Here is a 17,837-nt window from a genome sequence, read left to right on the forward strand (position 1 = left end):
GCTTAGTTGGGTTTCCTTTGAAGTAACAAAAATGGCAAATATTGACATCACTTACAGTTTATCCGTATGCTAAATACTATTCCTTCATTAGGATGGTGATTACTGAATAATTATTATCATAGAAATGCATTAATGATATTAAAAGTTAATGATTATTAAACCTGAAAAGCAGATTAAAACAGCTATGCTAGAAAAAATGTGTTAAAACACATTCATGGGACAATTGAGTAAGTTTCAACACCGACTCGATACTGGATGATATTAAGAAATTATTGTTACTTTTTAGGTGCAATTATAATATTGTGGTAATTTTATTTAAAACAGTATGCTAAGGGCTGCTGATTAAACAGGTGTGTGGGCCACCCGTGTAAGAGGTTAAATAGTATAGGAGTAGTCTGATCCTTTAACTTTTGTTAAAACTCCCCTTCAAAATCATCTGAGTCCAGTACTTTTCTGAAGAGGTTTTTTTCAATTATTATTGAACAACATTCATTAGTAGTTAATATACTTAGATTTTCTTTCACTCCCAGAATGAGTTTTGGTAATTTATTATTATTTTTTAAGGCCAGACAACCAAGATCAGCACCTAAAATATTACTTCTGCTTCAGAGCTCTCTTCACCTTGCCTTGTTGACAAATAGCTTCCTACAAATATGGCATGAATGCATGTGCATAGGTGTGTGTGGTTTTATGCATGTGTGTTTTATTTGGTCTCCACCGACCACTTATCTACTGGGCTAAGCAGAAAGAAGAGGCGCTAGTTATTCTCTATACACCATTTCTGACACTGAAAAAGATGAATAGATGATTCTTTTCTTCAGGTTGTAACTCTGATTTTGGAAAACTTTCTGCATATAGTAACCCTTCTTCTCTTCCTTTTTTTTTGATGAACTTCACCACATTTGGAAGCCGTGTGTGTGTATATGTGTATTTTGAACTACAAATTTTTCTTAGTGTCTTCAAAAATGAAGTAGGCATTTAAATTTCTCTTTTTGTTGTTTTGACATGATACCTAAAGGAAGGATGAAGTAAAATATGTTTACTATTGTAAAACTGAAGGTCTGGAGTTTTTTAAAAAAACATGTCTTCCTTGCTAATTTCTCCGTGAGCTCAATGGTAATATCTGTTTTGTTCAAGCCCGTATCCTAGGCATATGACTCACCATAGGGGTTGAATAAATACTTGTTTATTGAATGCAAGGATGAGTTAATAAAACATAATCTAATTTTGAGGAAGAAATAATCTAGAATGGATTGAGGAGGCTATGCACACATAGGTTGATTCTGGTGAGCTCTGGATGGGATGGTCTGTGTTTTTCTCATTAGTTTCTGCTTTAGGCTACAATAAACATGTTTCCTTTGTAATAAGAGGAAAATACTTCAATAAAACATAATTTGAAAAGACATTTTAACAAATGTTCACTTTTAAAATACAAGGACCATTTGTACTGGATCTGCTCAGATGGTCTATATTCCAGTACCCTGTTGCTTCAAGTGAGTAAGCTTGCACTTGCTGAATCAAGCCTGCTAGTTTGGACTCACAAAATGATGTTCATCATCATTTCAGAGGAAGGGTAGGTCCCCTCTCAGACCTCCCCTGCAGTCTTACCCATCTCATGTCTGTTTCATAAGGGTGAATCAAATGTCATCTCATAGTTGGAGAAAATGTTTGTGACAAGGCTACCTAAAGAAAATAGCCAGTGCCTTAATTATTTTCTTCTTTTCAAAGATGATTTGTTGGTTTCAGAGAATTTCAGGGACGGCCATCGCTGTGCACAGCTTCAATACTTTGCTTAAATATCATTTTCAAAACATGAGAGCACGAATGTCCTTGGTATGCCAATATCCTTCCTCACTTCCCTTTTTCCAGATAGTCCGGCCTCTTTTCTGTTTTGTAAATGCATCATGTTCACCCCGACCATCGTTTCTGTGCCAGCCATTGCTTAAATGTGGTTCTTGCTGGGTTTTCTTTTTTCTAAGGTCTCAGCTCAAGGGATAGTTTCTTGGAGAAGCTCTCCTTTGCCTCTCAGACTCATTTGGACAGTTGGCCATGCTATGCCACATGGTTCTATTTAAATTTCTGCTTTCTGTCAGACAGTCTCTTGCCTTTTTAGCTTATGAATTTACTTTCTTCACCCATTAGGAATGTAGACTTTCTAGGTTCCTTGTCTGCCTGGTTTCCTGTGTTATTCCCAACATATCTAAAAACTTTTTTTTTGACAGAGTCTTGCTCTGTTGGCCAGGCTGGAGTGCTGTGATGCTATCTCAGCTCACCGGCAACTTCCTCCTTCCAGGTTCAAGCAATTATTGTGCCTCAGCCTTCCAAGTAGCTGGGACTACAGGCAAGTGCCACCACGCCGAGCTAATTTCTGTATTTTTATTAGAGACAGGGTTTCATCATTTTGGCCAGGCTGGTCTCAAATTCCCGACTGCAGGTGAATTTCCTGCCCCTGCCTCCCCAAGTGCTGGGATTGCAGGTGTGAGCCACCAAGCCTGGCAAGAACTCATATTTTAACATGCTTAAAGCTCCATATGTATTTATGCATAAAAGAGAAGGAAGAAGGAAAGGAAAAGAAAATAGAGAGGCAGGGAGGGAGGGAGGAGGAATGGCGAAATGACAGAAGGAGGAGATAAATTCAACATATCATCTCTTAGCTTCAAACCTTAATTCCAAAATGAATCAAAATACCCTGAAAAATACAGAGCCATTTTCCAACATCTTCTCTCTTTAGAAGACAGTTGAAAGTCTAAATAACAATTTTCTTCTTATAAACATATTGTCAATTAACATAAATATGTAGTATTAAACTAAATGTGAATATGATGACTCACACTTAGCATTTCTTTGTTCACACATCACTGATAGGAAACTCCATTAGAAGATCAAAGAAGAAACGCACAGAGCTACTGAGACCTTGACGTTTGTTGAATCCTTGGCTTGTGAAAGTTACAAATTTTTTACTTTGAACTTGAAACATGAGAGAAAGAGAAAGTACTACCAATATTTTAGTCTTTAAGAATCACATGGATAGACGTACAGCAATGTGAATATACTTAACACTATTGAACTGTACACTTAAAAATGGCTAAGATAGCAAAAAAAAAAAAAAAAAAAAAAAAAAAGAGGAGCTAGCCACTCTCATACCTCCTTATCCCTGCCTCACCACAGTAATTCCTGAGGAATTTGTCAAGATAGAGCCTCCATTAGCTTAGGGCTCTTCCCAGCTGGGAAGAGCACTGTATTAGTCTGTTTTCATGCTGCTGATAAAGACATACCTGAGACTGGGTAATTTATACAGAAAAAAAGGTTTAATAAACTCACAGTTCCACATGGATGGGGAGGCCTCACAATCATGGCGGAAGGCAAAAGGCACGTCTTACATGGTGGCAGGCGAGAAAGAATGAGGGCCAAAAGAAAGGGGAAAACCCTTATAAAATCATCGGCTCTTGTGAGACTTATTCACTATCACGAGAACAGTATGGGGGAAACTGTGATTCAGTTATCTCCTACTGAGTCCGTCCCACAACATGTGGAAATTATGGGAGCTACAATTGAAAATGAAATTTGGGTGGGGACATGGTCAAACCATATCAAGCAGAGTCCCAGGTGACCCTAATGGACGTTTGACATGGGCAAGAAATAACCTTTGTTATTTTAAGCCACAAAGATTGCTTTATTGTTTCTGCAGCAAAGCCTAACTGACATAAGGCTGTCACTTGGAGATGAGGGAGTGGGGAAAAAAAGGGAGAGAAAGTAATCAGACAAATTTGAGCATGTTTCTAGGATTAAAGGAAAAAGCCAGGAAAAGAGAGGAACTGGGGAGGTGAGGGAAGGTGTAGTTAGTTAGTTGTTCTTGGCCCTGGGAGAAGCCAAGGGCTGTGTTACCCCTGTACACACTGGCGTAACACAGGCCAGACACACTGGGTATGTGGCCTGCATGCCTAATAATGAGACATTCATGATAGCCATCATCATTTCTGCCCTGTGGAATCAGTTCTGGGGAAAACTAAATAGCTGGCAGTCAAATACTGGTCTTAGATGATTTAGCATAGGCCTTCCTTAGCAAGTAAAGGGTTGAAAGAAACATCTTAGCCCCTCAGTTTCTTCACGTATAAAATGGTGATAAGAATAGAATTTACCTTATAAAGTTGTTGCAGAAATTAAATGAGTTACCATATGTAAAGCATTGAGAACAGTGCCTGGCATAGAGTGAGTTCTACTTAAGTGTGATCTCACAATCCCTTCAGGTTTTAGGAAGGAGCTTTAAATATGGTGATGGAGTCTGCCAATGCCTTCTTTATGCAATCATTTAAACAACAAGGAAGAGTTGCAAGGAACTGCAAAGTCCTGCTGTACGGGGAAGCAAACAGGCAGGATGAGCAATGGATATATTTAACATCTCTAGCAGCTTCGAAGCTAGTGTTCTGCAATAAAAATCAAACTCAATTTATTTTTTAAAAAAGAACTTTGTGGATAAATTATCATGAATCTGATATTAGCTAAGTTTAAATTAATGAGAAGTTATTGTACCTGCTTGCTGACACTGTAAAGAAAGAAGGAAAGAAATAAAAGGAAAAGGAGAAAAGAAAGAGAGAGAGAAAGTGAAAGAGAAACAAGGATAAGAGAAAGAAGATAGGTGAGAGGCAGGGAGCGAGAAAAAATATCCTGGAAAAAGCAAGGTTTATTGACTAGTTGACAAAACAGACTAAAAAATCAATGGTGTTTTCTCTGACACTTTAGATAACTTCCCAATAATGCTGGGCAGCTTGCTACAGGAGAGGGGTCCCTATGGCTGACAGCTTTGCTCCAGAACAAGTTGACTTTTCTTTATTTCTACATCTCCCCAGGTGGGAAGCAGTGCAGCCTGTCACTTTCCAAAAGGATGAAAGTGAACCTTTGTCACCATAAAGGGGACTTTGGAGCTGGGAGCAGGAGGTCCTGGAGCTACAGGTACTTTTTTTTTTTTTTTTCTTTTCTGTTTCTAGGGTCTCTGACAGTGACTGATCCTGTCTTCCCAGCAGCAGCAACCTGATAACACAGTAATACTTTTGAAGATCATTGCCAAAACCAGTCCCAAAGAGAAAGAATTATCTGACAGCAGTTTCTCAAACTTCACTGTTGCTCGGGTAACTTTTGGTGAAGAAGAGGAATGAAGACCTTTGGTGTTGACTCACTAGTTTTCTAATATCTTCGGTGAAAGATGCATGACCAATGAGGTAGACATAAACTCTCATGCTTGTAGCTCTTATGCAACTATAAAATTCAAAATGATTTTACAAACTGAATGCACACAAGCTCTGATATGCCAACAAAACCCAAATTAACTGCCTTAATTTAAAGTGAAAGATTAAAAAAAAAAAAAGGACACTATTGTGTTCAATCGTAGAAAACTAGTCTCAGGTATAGGCTTACACTTAATCCCTTTTAGTGTTTTGTCTCAGGGATGGTAATATAGAAATGTCCACTCCCCGATAGTTATATTGCATTGAGTGGCATTAATTGCTATTTTAGAATAATCAGGTCATAAGGCCCCCATAACCAAAATTCTTCTATTGAGTGAGGTCAGCTTATGAGGGGGCCACTTGATTTTCCATGAAGCCAACTTGTTCACTGAAAGATGAGGTTAGCCTTGTCACTTTTTGGAATCTGAATTAAATGGACATGTAATCTTAGTTTGACTGGAATCAGAAAAAAAAACTTATTCTGAACATATTGCTCATGAACCATTACGAAGTTAACACATGCAAACAAAGATGATATCCATGAAACACATCCACTCACGAGAGATTGTGATCTTAAAAATTCTGGTGCAAGGCATTTGCAGGTTGGCCTTCCTGTATTATTTTTTGCTTTGAGCACACATACTTCTTTCTATCCACCACAAAACCTTCATCTCTACAATATACGGTAATGCAATTTTGGGCCAAACTCAAGTAGAAACACACACAAAAAAGAACAGGCTCAGGAATTGTGTGGCAGTATTTGGTAATAAGGTGAATCCCAAAATGTTTTAATTTTATTAGGTTATCACCTAGATAGAAGTAAAACATTTGTTGGAGAATCCTGAGATCTCAACAATATATCTGCAAACCCTAGAGGCATGGTGAACTTCAGTTTGAGAACAAATAATAAAAAGGAGCCCTTCTCATAAGCCCAAGCTTCAGACTCCAGTATGACCTGAGCTTGGTAATGGTTCATCTCATGGGAGGCACCAGCTGACCTAGAGGGAAGGAAGAAAATTCAGGGGGAGCTCCTGATCTCGTAGGTTCCTTCCTTCAGGTCACCAAGGCTGGATGCAATTACTTGGCCATAAATCTTAGCAGGCATCCCCTTCCTTTCCACTATTACTAGTCCCCTACCTCAGGGATACTGCAGTATCCTTTGTAATTTTCCCTAACCCTACCTTGACTTTTTAAACTAGCCCCTTTTATAAACTCCCCTCAAATCATTCAATCTGAGTATGCATCCCTCCCCTACCAGGACTTTGATTAATAGAGGTGCTTACTTGGGCAACAAGACTAGAAGCACCTGCAGCCTCCAAGATAATAAGGTAACGGAATGCACACATGTGTTCATGCCTGCACACACACACACACACACTATACATATGTTTATTGGGGGAGTGGATGAGAAGAGAACTCACCTTTGCAATTAACTTATGATGTGCTACTCACTGAACCAGAGGCTGGGTGTGCATTTTTGTTTGGAAGCTTCTTCATCACATTTTTATTTAATTTCATTTTACTTTTTTTAAAAATATGGAGATGAGGTCTCACTATGTTGCCCTGGCTGCTCTCAAACTCCTGGGCTCAAGTGATCCTCCCTCCTCAGCCTCCCAAACTGCTGGGATTACAGGCGTGAGCCACCACGCCCAGCCTCTTCATCACATTTGGAGGGAAAATGTATTCTTCCCATTTCACAGATAAAGAAATGAAGGCTTAGAGAACGGAAGCATCTTGCCCAATGCAACAAAACAGGCATTTTCTTCACTGTACCACTCAGTCAGTCAAGCTGCTATTAAAGTTTAAAGAGGACCCAGTGCCCTACTTTAACCTGATTTCAATTTTAGACCAATGCTCAAGGAGAGAAGACTAGAGCCCTAGGGACCCTCCTGTCTTCAGTGAATTGCATCAACAAATTAGATGTTTCAGAATATCTGTGCAAGGCTACAGGACTCTAAAAAGTAAGATACAAATTACATAATTTGGTGAAGTTTCAAATGGTGTGGTTGTTGACTGCTATATGGATGACCCAAAGATACAAATGAACATGGGGAATCTTTGCTGAGGAAGAGAGAGTGGATGCTCACAAAGATTTATCTATAGAAGAGAAGGAAGTAAGCAAATAATTTAAAAATAGAGAGTTCTTTAAATGAACTATAGTACAGCCACTTAAGGGACATAGATGACCTACCTCCTGAGTATTTTTTTTTTCATTCATTTGTGATCTACAGAACACAAAATAGCCTGTAAGAATGATTGTCTTTTTCCTTTTACTATACTGAGCTGATATTTGGTCCCATGGGGATAAACACTTAGAAAAATTCCTAAAATAAGGAATGCTCATACACAAAACAGACACATTCTCTATTCCAAACTCTAGCTTATAGAAAAAACATGTGCTTTGTAAGCAAAATTAATTTCCATCATAAAAAAAAAGAAGTAACCAACAACCAGAGCTAAGTAGCCAAGCTAGTGTAGTAAAAGTGCTTTTCAATGGGGAATTCTAGTATAGTAAAAGTGCTTTGCAACGTCAAATTCATGCGATACATTAATAAGTCTTACCTGAAAGTCCATTGACTTCTAAGTACTGCCAAGCCTCACTCATTTAAATATCATGTAAATGGCAACCTTGATAGGGAAATAATCGGAAGGTAAGTGGTGGAAGAAAAAAGTGTTTGAGAAGTCAAAATAAAATACATAAGTCTATGCATTGAAATCCAGGAACTTTTCTTCCAGAAGATCTTGATGACCCCCTATGCAATGTTCTCAACCTAATTTCAACGACTGATGTGGGAGCCAGTCTCCAAAGATGGTTCCCCAATGAGGCACACCTCCTGGTATTTCATCCTTGGGTTGTCTTCTTCCATATTTTGACCACGAGAATGGGACGAAAGTGATGCAGTGTAGTCCACACGAAGGCTTACTCCTACCAGCTGGATCTTTTGAAATGTATGCTGTTGAACTACTCTTTCTCAGAACTCAGCCATGAGAAGCTCAAGACACAAGAAATCCGTGCATAGGTGTCTTCATCATAACCCCAGCTAAGCCTGCTGCTGACAGCCAGCATCACTGTTAGCCATGTGATGAGCAGCCCTGGATGTCTAGTCCAGGTGAGCCTTCTGGTAACTCCAGCCCCAGCTGCCATCTGATTGGAACCATGGGAGGCAGTTTAAGGGAATGCCTTCTAACCTAGACAACATACAGAACCATGAGCTACATTAAAAAACTGTTTCAAACCAATGCATTTGAATTTTGTTATGCAGTAATAGATAGCGAAAAACTTGGCTACCAAACTTCCAGCTCTGCAAGAGCAATTAGGAAGACTAATTGAGGTAAGACCTGAAAGCAGTAGGAACTGGAAGTTCAATTTGAGGGAAGGAATGGAGACCATTAAAATCAAAAGAAGAAATCAAAACACAGCAGTTGGAGACCATTTAGCAGGAAGAGAGGGAGAAAACTGCCAAACCCAGCACTAGGCTCCTCACAGTAAACATTACTAAATTATATCACTTAAGAATCACATATTCATGACAGCTTGAAGTTAGGAAGAAAGATTACATTCTCATCAGCATATTATTGGAGAACCCACAGAGGTAAGGAATAGTTATTTTAAAAAAGGTTTTGATTGTCAAAAATTAAACTGTGACATTGTCCCAGAGTTTAAGGAAGCAAGCTTTGATTTTCCATAAATTTATTAATGAAGACCACTTCAATTCCCCAACAGTCTTACATTTGCAACATATTCTTGCCTCATAACTCTTTCTGATGTGTGGATTTCTCAGTGCTGTCAGAGCCATGGAAACACATTCATTGATTCATTGATTCATTCAGGGAAGATGCACTGATATTTGCTCAACCTGAATTCCTTTTCTAGATGTCATCCACAGAAAGATGAATAAGACATGGTTCATGCCTCCGACACCATACCTTCCACTGGGGGAGGGATAAAGGAGAGACCAGGAGTAACATTTATTGACCTCCAACTACTTGTGCCAGGCACTATACTAGTTGCTTTGGCATCCTTTAGTTAATCCTAGCAATGCTATCTACTTGACTGTATTCATCCTATTTTCAGATGGCAAAGCAGAGTTTCAGACTGGTATACAACTTCTGTGTGGACTCAAAAAGTAAGTGAACTGTCTTGCAGCCCTCATCAGTTGCATCTCCCCAACCTCTAAAAACCTTATATACACTTTATGGGAAACTGTAAGATAGAATGCCATCAGCAACAGATTTTATGGGTTGTGATCATTTGTAAGCTCTTTTTAATAATTTGAGGTCACAGCAGAGTCAGAAAAAAGCCTCCCCAGGATCATTTCTTCCATGTTCGAACCGGTTCTCTTTTTCTCTTTCATGCTAGTCTTTAATTTGTTGGCTCCTGAGGTTTCCCCAGAGTATTTGTCATTTTTACAACAGCCATTTTTCTTTGACTTGAGAAAAAAAAATATATTAAATCAATGTTTGCATTTGTGCACATTTCTTAAAGTGCTCCCAAATACGTTGATTCCCAATGAACTTAAGATTTTAATTCATTTTATCCCATTGCTGCTGCAGTAGGAGTCACATTTTTAAATGTGTGATGACATATGGCTGTTCATTATTTATACATTCTGTAGCAGACTATAAATTTTACTTTGGACATATATCGAGGCACTGAAACCATTTTGGTTGCAAACACATTAATCATAGCTACAGTTATTAGTCTAAATGTAACACCACCCGGGTTCTAGATCAAAACCTTTAAAATCCATTGTAATTGATGTCTCCTGTATAACTTATGTCTGATTTTATTAAATGTTCTCATTATTATTTATATATTTGGAGATTATACTCCTAGCTGTGCCACTCCATCCAGAGTAAATTATTTTGAGGTGTAGGATTGAGAGAGGATGTAGAAGTGTGTCAGGGTGCCAGAGTGGGGAGGGGAAGGCTCTTTGTGAAATGTTAAAAAAAAAAAAAAAAAAAAGTGGGAGAAGGAATGGGTGTTGTATTTCAATGCAGTCTAACTAATTCATGTAATGATTTCGTTAATTTACCTCCCAAACGCCTTGTCCTCTGTACCAATTGACATTCATTTGAGACAAATAAAACAGCCATGGAGTTGTGTCAGCTAAATTATAAATTAGCGAAAGGGTAACCGAGTGAGCCGGATTCCCAGGGCTGCCACTGGACTAGGCTTTTCAAAGACCAGAAACGCTTGGATTGATCCATACATCACAGCGCCGAGATGCCTCAGTGAAATGGGGACCAAGGATTGATGGCACTTCACAGGCTCATTAGGAAGCCTCAGTTTGATGAGCCACTCGCCCAGCGTGACTGCAGAGTGCTGGCAGGCTGACCCAAGGGGACGGGCCATGTCAAAGCAGCACGGAGGGTGAAGAGCAAAGGCAACTTGCCACGGAAGAGAGAGAGCACTGCACCAGGAGGCAGGAGGCCAGTGAAGAAGGAAGTGAGGAGACCAAATGGCAGGGACCTGAGCTTCAAAGCCCCATAAACCAGGGTCCCCATCTCTGCTGGGCTGTTACCAGACTTGTGGCCCCCACAAGAACTTCTCTAGCCAGTGAGAGCCTCATCTGTAACAAGGATACAATTATAAGGATTTGCTATAAAGTTTTTTTTCTTAATTAATGGACTTTATTTTTAGAGCAATTTAAGTTTATAAAAAAATGGAGCAGAAAGTACCAAGTTCCCCTATATTCCTCTCCCCCCAACGCTGTTTTTCCTAACATCTTGTGTTTGTGTGGTGTATTTGATACAATTGATGAAACAATATCGATATCTTATTATTAACTAAAGTCCCCAGTTTGCATTAGGGTTTACTTTTGTGTTGTACAGTTATACGGATTTTTACAAATCTATATTATCATGGATTGGCCATTACCATATTATACAGAATAGGTGCACTGCCCTAAAAATCCCCTGTGCTCCATCTATTCATCGTTTCCTACTTCCAGAGCCCTGGCAACCACTGATCTTTTTACTATCTCTGTAGTTTGCCTTTGTTATAAAGTTTTGAGATAATACAGGCGAAGAGACTGAGTGTTCGGTAAACGGTTGAACTACGTAGCATCAGTGCATTATAGTTACATATGAATTTCAAATGCCACTTATTGAAAATGCAAATTTCAGGTAGTTGACCAACAACCTGAGAAGTTCTAAGAGGAGGAATGGCTATATTATAAGATATGCAATTGTGATTCCCCTAGATGCAAGCAAACAAAAGATCTGGAAAGTCCAGCCAGCTCTCCTCCTGAGTGTTTGGCCACTGAGGAGGTACATCCAGGCTGCTGTCATTCTCTAAGGCCCTCCTTGAAGCATTCCATAGGGGAGAAATCAGAAGGACCAGTTGCAAACCCCAATCCTGGAACAGGATAAGTCTCTGGAGCAGGGATGGAGAGGAATCTTCCTTGCCTCACCACTAAGGCAAGAACTGACTTCCCCACCCTGTTGCATCTGCAGGTCCTGGCATGGCTGCTATACTCATACTCTTTAGGCTTTCTGCCTCTATGAAAGGTGTGGGAACACAGGGAGTACGTTCGGCAGTGGTGTGAGAAGAGATTGGACAGGATACTCATTCGTCTGCTTTCAATGGTGGGTATAGGCAATAATTTTGTGTTCCTGTCATATCTGTTAGGCCAATCTTTGGGTATCCAATGCATCTATTGTTATGAACAGTTCCCAACATATCAACAGCAGTCCTCCCCAAGCACCTAACTTTGTCTCAAGGTTCATTTCTATGCCACCAGAGTTTGCTCAGCCCTCAATCTGAGTAGCCAGGAATTGAGGAAGAATTGATGTCCCTGGTTAATATCTTCTACCAATGAGCGGTGGATGTTGGCTAATGTCTCGGCCTCCTGTCTTTAGAAGAGACAGTTCTGAGGCAAATCCTACATTTTTTTGGAGAGGCTCCAGCAAGACTGAGCCCCAGCTCCTACAGTGGTACCCATGTAGGGGAAAAAAACATCCTTTTCCTCTTTTCTTTCCTCTATTTCTCACTTTTCTGCTTCTTCATTCTTGCCTCCAGGGACATTGCCTAAAAACCAACCTGCTCCAAATCTTATCTCAGGCTCTGCTTTTAAAAGAACCCAAACCAGGTCAGTGGGGTTGCATACTGGCAACTGGCAGAAGGTAAGATGATGTCGACGCTGAAAATCTCGTTTGGTTAATGAATGAGAGTGCAATTTCCAATGACAATTACAACCGTAGTTAACATTGCCAGGTTGTTTACTGAATGTTAGATAATTGTGCATGGATTATGTTATTTAATCCTCATACCACCATATGAGGTAGGAATTATTCCGATAACCATGTTACAGGAGAAAATTGAGGTTTGGAGATATTAAGTGATTTGCTCGACTTCAAACACCTAATTAATAGTGTGGTCAGGAAACAAACGAAAGTCCTGTAACTCAAGGATTCCCTTTTAACCCTAACTCTGTGCTTCCTGTTCAGCACAGGGCTTTAGGTGTGCATACGTATCATATAGAAGTTATTAAAAAACACTTTTTTTATATTGGTAAAATCATGATTCACATACAAATAGAAAATGAATATCTGCCAAAGATTTTTATTTTTTTGTCAATTCATAAGGGAGCCAGTAAGATGTTGCAATTAGTTCATAGGAAAGCTTAAAAATCCCATATTTTTATAGGCAATCAAGGATATTGAAATGAATTTGAAATAGACCCAAATATCGCAGTGAAACTGGTCAATATCCAAAGGGTATAAATCAATTGCATTTCACAGGACACAATTCATTTGCTTTTCTTTGGATAAGGATCATCTGCATTCGTCTCAGTTTTCTACCACTTATAGAATTGTAAAAGAGGTCAAAGAGAGGGAAAGGCAAACATAACCCCGGAGGGTACATGACACAGGATACCCAGGAATCTTCTTTGTTCAAATCAGAGTCTTCCACAATTTTTCTTGACAAAATATATGGTTGAATGAATCCAGGACTTTTACAATAACAATGGTAATGAAATACGACAGGGGTTGGCAAGCTTTTTTCCTAAATGGTCAAATAGTAAATATTTTGGGCACAGTGGGGGACACAGTCTGCCCTGCCGCTGTTCAGCTCTGCCCTTGAAGCACTAAAGTGGCCATAGACGATCTATAAGCCAACAGACATGGCTGGGTTCCAATATAACTCTATTTACAAAAACAGGTGGCTAGCCTGCAGGCTGTTGTCTGCCACCCCTGGAATGGAAGATCATGAGATATAGGGAAACATTTGCCAAGAATTTTTGCAGGCAGGACACTTTGAATTAATTCATTTCATAGTTGCTGACTGGCTGCTGAATGGTCCATGTGTGTAATAATTTATAAAACCAAAATCCAGTTATAAACGATGCCAGTAAGTTTCTTTACTATTTTAAAAAATGTATTGGTTAGCTAATTAATTAATTGACAAATAATAATTTATGTTATTATATTATAATTCCTAGCATATACTATAGGTACTATACATTATTATAACTATTACTAAAATTATATGTAATTTTATTATAATTATATTATTTGTGAGGTATCATGTGATGTTTTGACGTAGAAAGATTAAATCAAGCTACGTAACATATCCATGACATCACCTCCCTGTGGGTTTTTTTGTGTCTGCTGAGTATGTTTAAAATCTATTTTTAAAGCAATTTTGAAATATACAATGCACTATTTTAAACTATGCTGTTCACTAGATCACTAAAACTCATTCCTCCTAAGTGAAACTTTGTACACTTTGACCAACGTTTCCTCTTTCCCCATCCCTCCTCGCACCGCCCCTGGTAACCACCATACTACTCTGTATTTCTATGAGATGGGTCTTTTTCAATTCCACATATAAATGAGACCATGAAGCATTTGTCTTTCTATGCCTGGCTTCTTTTACTAAGCACACTGTCCTTCAGGTTCATCTATGTTGTCATAAATGATAGAATTTTCTTCTTTGTAAAGGGTGTATACTCTTCCATTGTGTATGTACCACATTTTCTTATCCATTAATCCACTGATGGACACAGGTTGCTTCCATATATTGGCTATTGTGAATAGTGCTGCAATGAACATGTGAGTGCAGATATCTCTTCAACAGAATGATTTTATTTCCTTTGGATATATAATCAGAAGTGGGATTGCTGGATCATAGGATAGTTCTATTTTTAGTTTTCTGAGGACCCTCCATACTGTTTTTCACAGTGGCCGTACCAATTTACATTCCCACTAACCATGTATCAGTATTCATTGAGTTTCTTTACTATCGAAAAACTATAAGAAGCTTAGATCTCATCCCATCCACATATAGATGAAGGATCTGAGACCTAAGATGGGGGAAGATACTTGTTAAGGATTACAGAGAACATGCCACTTGTTACCTTAGAAACTAAACAATGTGCTACAAACTAGCATCATAAATTATATAGATGGTTCTAATTCATATATATGTTATCTCTATATAAATATATAGAGATACATGTAATTTATATAAATGTGTATATATATATATATATATGAAAATTACAATCATCTATAATTTCATTCGAGAAGACCCATTAGAATTTTTCAGCAAGTTAGTCTTTTATTTATGTATTTATTTTATTTTTGGAGACAGGGTCTTGCTCTGTCACCCAGGCTGAAGTGCAGTGGTATGATCTCAGCTCACTGCAGCCTCTGCTTCTTGGATTCAAGCAATTCTTGTGCCTCAGCCTCCCGAGTAGCTGGGATTACAGGCATGTGCCACCACACCTACCTAATTTTTTGTATTTTTTAGCAGAGATGGAGTTTCACCATGTTATCCAGGCTGGTCTCAAACTTCTGAGCTCAGGCAATCTGTCTGGCTTAGCCTCCCAAAGTGCTAGGATTACAGGTGTGAGGCACTGTGCCTGGCTAGCAACTTAGTCCTTTGCCAGAAACACGTGACACATAAACACACAACAATTTATCAGTTCAGTGCCATGAACATCTGTTGACCAATGCTAGACTCTGCACCAGATGGGACACCACAGAGATACTCAGGACAGACCCGCCCTTAGGGAGCTCAGTCTCCAGTGGGAAGGGGAGACTCCCAAATGTACAATAGAGCAGAGCATCTTCAGTGCCAGACACAGGTAAACTGGGGTACTGCAGGAACATGGAGAAGAGGAATTTTAAAAGAGGCCAAAAAGGATGTTAAGGGTGTTTTTCTGGAGGAAGTAGCATACGAGTTGATGTGAAAAGGTAAGTAAGGAAATGGATATGAAAATGGATACGAGTTGATGTGAAAAGGTAAGTAAGGAAATGGATGTGAAAATGGATATGAGTTGATGTGAAAAGGTAAGTAAGGAAATGGATATGAAAATGAAGACGAGTTGATGTGAAAAGGTAAGTAAGGAAGTGGATATGAAAATACGTGATAGTCTCCCTTTGATTAAACACGCTGTTCTTCTAAAACAAGTTTTACCACAAAACAAATACCACGGTGTCCTTAACTGTTGATTATCGTTGCTGGAGATGACACTGAAGAATGTGTCTTTAAGAACAAAGTTTATAAACAAGCCAGGCATGGTAGCTTATGCATGTAATCGCAGCACTTTGGGAGGCTGAGGCGGGCGGATCACTTGATGTCAGGAGTTCAAGACCAGCCTGACCAACATGGCGAAATCCCGTCTCTCTAAAAATACAAAAATTAGCCAGGTGTGGTGGTGGATGCCTGTGATTCCAGCTACTTGGGAGGCTGAGGCAGGAGAATTGCCTGAACCAGGGAGGCAGAAGTTGCAGTGAGCTGAGATGGCAACACTGCACTCAAGCCTGGGCGACAGAGCGAGAATCAGTTGCAAAAATATATATATAAAAACAGGAGTCATTGGCGGTCATTTAGGGCATGTGTTTTGCATTTCAGTACTCCCTGCATTGCTCCAAAGTATTACCAGAAAGTTGGGATTCATCCTCTGGGCTTCTAGAAAGACAGAAGCTTGGAGGAATCTGAGTGCCCCAGATTGGGAGACCAGGATGCTTTGACAAAAAGTCCCTATCTGGGCTTTGGTGAGAGAGGGAAGCCTCCTTATTGCCCAGATTCAGCAGATACTTTAGGCACACCCAGAAATCACTCTTTGCTGCAGGGACAATAGGCATCATCCATGTGTGCAAAAGCTTATTAAGTGAACTTGGTGTTCTGACTGAGGATAACATGACCATGAGTCAAATGGCATTCAGGACTTCAAATTATAAACCAAAATATTTTTTCTTATGACACAATGGCTCCTTGTAGACAATTACTTCTCCTGCGCTAACCTCGTCTGCTAAGTTTTTGCCCGTGTTTTTTCTTCTTGTTCTCCTTTTAGTAGAATTCTACATCTTCAAGGACCAGTTCATGTGATTTCCACTGCTGAAATCTTTCAGCCCTCTTCCTGCAAGCATCAAAGGATCTCTGGGGCCATAGAGCAGTTTATTTTGTTTATTTTATTATTTTTTTGAGATGGAGTCTCACTCTGTTGCCCAGCCTGGAGTGCAGTGGCAAAATCTTGGCTCACTGCAACCTCTGCCTCCTGGATTCAAGTGATTCTTGTGCCTTAACCCCCTGAGTAGCTGGGATTACAGGTGTGCACAATGACACCTGGCTAAATTTTGTATTTTTAGTAGAGACAGGGTTTCACTATGTTGGCCAGGCTGGTCTCGAACTCCCGACCTCAAGTGATCTGCCCGCCTCAGCCTCACAGTTTAAACTGTGGCTGTCCACTTTTATTATCAGTCTCACCTTCTTTGTCCCTCATGCCATTATACACTCATCATGGCACAGCTCAACTTTCCGTTAGGACCACCCGTCCTTGCCTGCCTCTGGTTTTTTGCTGACCTGTCTTTTACAACCCAACTCATTGAATACTTGAGTGAATCATGCTTTGGCTAACTTGGTGGAGAATCCCACTCCTTTCCTGAAAATAATACGTATGAAGGCTTGCATAACAACATTGACACATGCTACTTGAAAGAAGTAAGGTTTTGTATCACAAGTGCAGGGAAGGCTCTGCAGCTGTGTGGGATAAACATGTTGAGGAAAATTTTTAAAAAGGGAAGAATGCACCTTTGTAGCACATGTGGTTCTCGGGAAATTGAGCCTCTGGGTTGCTCACTGCTCTTTATTTTTCCTAAAATTAATTTATATTATGATATGACATCAATTTTATAATCAAAGAACTAAAATTGCTTCATCATTTTTTTCCTGGCTTCACTATCAACCTTGTGCATGATATTAATATTTATTTACTTTTACATTTTCAAAAAGTAAAAATGTTGTGGGTACATAGTAGGTTTATTAGTCAATTTTCATACTGCTATGAAGAAATACGTGAGACTGGGTAATTTATAAAGAAAAAGAGGTTTAACGGACTCACAGTTCCACATGGCTGGGGAGGCCTCACAATCACGGCAGAAGGTGAAGGAGGAGCAAAGTCATGTCTTACATGGCAGCTGCCAAGAGGGCCTGTGCAGGGGAACTGCCCTTTATAAAACCATCCGATCTCATGAGACTTACTATCACCAGAACAGCATGGGAAAGACTTGCCCCCATGATTCAGTTACCTCCCATCAGGTTTCTCCTACAACACGTGGGGATTATGGGAGCTGCAGTTCAAGGTGAGATTTGGGTGGGAC

This window comes from Nomascus leucogenys, chromosome 18 (assembly GCF_006542625.1).
Source record: "Nomascus leucogenys isolate Asia chromosome 18, Asia_NLE_v1, whole genome shotgun sequence".
Lineage (NCBI taxonomy): Eukaryota > Metazoa > Chordata > Mammalia > Primates > Hylobatidae > Nomascus > Nomascus leucogenys.